Source organism: Bison bison, unplaced genomic scaffold, assembly GCF_000754665.1.
Source record: "Bison bison bison isolate TAMUID 2011002044 unplaced genomic scaffold, Bison_UMD1.0 scf7180017864369, whole genome shotgun sequence".
NCBI lineage: Eukaryota > Metazoa > Chordata > Mammalia > Artiodactyla > Bovidae > Bison > Bison bison.
Genome location: NW_011494941.1, coordinates 310,022 through 314,495, shown reverse-complemented (window position 1 = coordinate 314,495; position 4,474 = coordinate 310,022).

The following is a 4,474-nucleotide window of genomic DNA, read 5'->3' as shown; positions in this document are numbered from 1 at the left end:
AATAAAGTCTGACACTGTTTCCACTGTTTCCCCATCTATTTCCCATGAAGTGATGGGACCGGATGCCATGATCTTCGTTTTCTGAATGTTGAGCTTTAAGCCAACTTTTTCACTCTCCTCTTTCACTTTCATCAAGAGGCTTTTTAGTTCCTCTTCACTTTCTGCCATAAGGGTTGTGTCATCTGCATATCTGAGGTTATTGATATTTCTCCCGGCAATCTTGATTCCAGCTTGTGCTTCTTCCAGCCCAGCGTTTCTCATGATATACTCTGCATAGAAGTTAAATAAGCAGGGTGACAATAGTAGTGGCATGTCAAATTGTTCAATGAGGATGGAGCTGGTTTTCTGGATGCTTATTTTTCTACAGTTTCCACAGGATCCAGCCTATAGGAAAGAAATGGTGCAGAGGAACATCTGAGGCAAGCAAACTTCAACCTGTTAGAAGCAAACTTATGTAGAGCAGTTATACTAGCTCACAATGATGGTACTACATACCTGATAGTGTCTGACTCCTTGATTCCAATACCCTTTGGGTCTCCAAAATCAACTCTAGATCGTAGAAAGGGGCTCCTATGTAACATTTTATTGGGGCTCAATTGAAGATTGCTTTCAGGAACCACAATCACCTGAAGCAGGGCCCCTATAAGGCCTTATCCCAAGGTGAATTTGTCTCTTGACAAATCATAACTAAAGTCCATAAGTGTGTGCTTCATCTTCTCCATTTTGCCAGCAGATTGCCGTTGCCCATAAGCACACAATTTCCAACCAATACCTAAGGGCCAGATACTTAATTTATTTTTGCTACAAAGGCTCAGCCATTGTCACTTTGAATAGACACAGGTATTATCATGGCATCCCATAGTCCACTTTAAAGGTTCACTGTCTTCTCCTTTAAGAGCTTCACAGAGGGTTTTTGCTGTGAGTCCAAAGTTGGAGACTGGAATGCAGCAGAACCTGGTCTTCCCAGAATCCCTGAAGTTCCCACTACCAGGAGATAGTCTCAATTCTGGCTAGAGCATCCCTTCTCTCAGGTGCCTCTTTCTCTGTCCTTGTGAGAGTTCAAAGCCCGAATATTAAACAGGTGTGGGAGATCTGTCTCTTTATTCATGGGTACCTTTTATCTTGCTCAGCCAAAAAGTTCAAATAAAATCCACATTCTAATTACAGGTGTCCTTTGTTTTCTTGGAAGTCGGGATATAATCCACATACTGGAGCAGAGTTCCCTCATTTAAAGTCTCTCAAGTTCTTTTCCAAGACATTCCCAAAAATAATAAGGACACTTTCAAATCTCTGAGAAGTATTATCCTTTAGTACTGTTGTTGAACGCTTATATATAGAGTTTCCCCAATCAAAAGTAAAAACTCTTGGGATTCAAAACTTGGGAGTTTACAAAAAAAAGGCATCTTTCAGATTTCTGTTCATCATGGACTTCAAAGCAGAGTGTATAGTTTAGGGACAACTGGCTGAATATCCCACAATTTGATAAATTGCCCTCAAATCCTGTACAAACTTGCATTCTTCTGTGCCTGGCTGCTGAAAAGGGGGACTGTTATAAGGAGGCTGTTAGAGACAGTCAAACACAAGGACAGCTCTTAAGGGCTGCATCCCTGGCTCTGCTCATTTCTTTTTTTTTTTTTTTTTTAACTTATTTTAATTGAAGGCTAATTGCTTTACAATATTGTTGTGGGTTTTGCCATACATTGACATGAATCAGCCACAGGTGTATATGTGTCCCCCATCCCAAACCTCCCACCCTGCTTCCTTCTTCCCCATCCCACCCCTCTGGGTTGTCCCAGTACACTGGCTTTGAGTGCCCTGTTTCATGCATTGAACTTGGACTGGTCATCTTTTTCACTTATGGTAATATACATGTTTCAATGCTATTCTCTCAAATCATTCCACCCTCACCTTCTGACCATTTCTTTAAAGGTTTCTGCATTCAGTTTGGAATTTGGACCCAAAGACTAAGTCTGACTTGTATAGCTATGAAAGTGAAGTTGCTCAGTCATGTCCGACTCTTTGCAACCCCATGGACGGTAACCTACCAGGCTCCACGGTCCATGGGATTTTCCAGGCAAGAATACTGGAGTGGGATGCCATTTCTTTCTCCAGGGGATCTTCCCAATCCAGGGATTGAACCCAGGTCTCCTGCATTGCAGACAGACGCTTTACCGTCTAAGCCACTAGGGAAGCCCAGTATAGGGTATAGGGTTGGTGTTTTCACTCTTCCCTCCTCTGTTTCATCCATACTTCTGGACTCATGTGCTGGAGTATCTCTTCCATAAGTGTTGTAGGCTATTCCTTTTGGAGTTGGTGATACTTTGTCTATTTGTTCAGCTGCATAGGTAACATTTGCATTTAACTTGGTTAGTAAAGCTCTTCCTAGAAGAGGGATGGGACACTCAGGCACATACAGATAATGATCCTTCGTAAGAGTCTCCCCATTTGACAGTTTTAGTGCTGGTGAAGTTCTTTGGTATCACAGGATATATGTATAGCAGTGTGTTGCCTAAAGACCTAAAAAAATCTTTCAAGAAACTCTAAAGGCTCTTTTCATTTTTGTTTTCTTACTGTACTTCATACACATTTTATATTTGGGGCACCCCTTTTAATAGTCCTGCAAGAATAAAATCTTGTGAATGTTCAAGTTTGGTCTACCTCCATGTTCACATCCCAATTAGGATCCACTCTTGGTATAGCTGTGCCTGCTGCACACACAACCTGTACACCAGGTTGCCAGGGGGTGTTGGCACGAATCCCATGTGATTTCTTGATAGCTTTTCCTAGCACCAGTCTACAGTCTTCTGAAACAAGAAAGGAACTTAATTTCTAATGTCTTTCCAGGTTGGGTTGTGGATTGAAAGTGTTTTCTTATTGTCATTGTTGTTGTTCTCTTTGGGTCCTCTGGATAAGCTGACATATTTCAATCCAATAAATACAGAGTTGAAAAGGAGGAATGGACCCAATAATCCCATCAGCTGCCCAGTCTGACTTCGTACCTCCACTGGGGCTTGCCTTGATGGATAATGCCCTGCCTGGTTTGAGTAGCTCCTTGGTCAAAGTAAGTACCCTGATAGGGTAAAGGGGAGACAATTCCTACTTCTAGACCCTCTGGGATTGGATCAGGGGAAGACTTGGATTATTATGGAGAATCAGCCAGGTCACTGTATGGGAGTAGAAGAGGAACAGTCAGAGTTCAAAGGAATTAACAGCAGGTTTTTCCCTTACCGTTGGAATCAGGCAAAAGATGTTTGCCTTTCCTCCCTATTGAACCATAATGTTTCTTTGCAGAAGTTTATTCTGGCACAGGAATCTAAAAGGTAGTATATAAGTTTTTTTTTTACCTCATTTTTGTTTTCATTGAGTAGTTAAATCTAATTGTATTAGTTAAATCCAAAATTGTATTATAATTTCGAGAACCATTTTAAGACCATTTTTCTCCAGAGCCTAAAGAATATTGTGATCAAGAGGTGTTATGAAAAATACCATCTTTTTTTCATTTTCATGAGTTGATAAGTAAATTTTGCACAATTTGGGGGAATGCAACCTTGAGGGCTGCAAGGGGGAATGGAATTAACATTGCCCATTTTGGAGGTTTTTTTTCCCCCTGTGCAGCTGCAACAGACAAAACATTTGTAAGGGCCTGACTAGAATTAGCAGGAATTACCCAACCAACAAAGTTCAGGTGAGTCAGCGCCAGATGAGCTGCTAATGCCAACTGCTTCACCAGGAATGATGAAGGCCCAGAAGAACTGTTCTCTTAAAAAGGAGTCCATAGCAGGTTGTTATGAACCATGGGCAGATGACCCAACACCTCCATAAATTACCTGGTCACCTGGAACGTCCCAAGAGACTGCAGGGAATTGTACCTCTTTATTTTTTATTTTTTTAAATTTTATTTTATTTTTAAACTTTACAATATTGTATTAGTTTTGCCAAATATCGAAATGAATCTGCCACAGGTATACCCGTGTTCCCCATCCTGAACCCTCCTCCCTCCCCTCCCCTCCCTCTGGGTCGTCCCAGTGCACCAGCCCCAAGCATCCAGTACCGTGCATCGAACCTGGACTGGCGACTCGTTTCATACATAATATTATACATGTTTTAATGCTATTCTCCCAAATCTCCCCACCCTCTCCCTCTCCCTCTCCCACAGAGTCCATAAGACTGATCTATACATTGGTGTCTCTTTTGCTGTCTCGTACACAGGGTTATTGTTACCATCTTTCTAAATTCCATATATATGTGTTAGTATACTGTATTGGTGTTTTTCTTTCTGGCTTACTTCACTCTGTATAATAGTTTCAAGTTTTATCCATCTCATTAGAACTGATTCAAATGTATTCTTTTTAATGGCTGAGTAATACTCCATTGTGTATATGTACTATAGCTTTCTTATCCATTCATCTGCTGATGGGCATCTAGGTTGCTTCCATGTCCTGGCTATTATAAACAGTGCTGCGAAGAACATTGG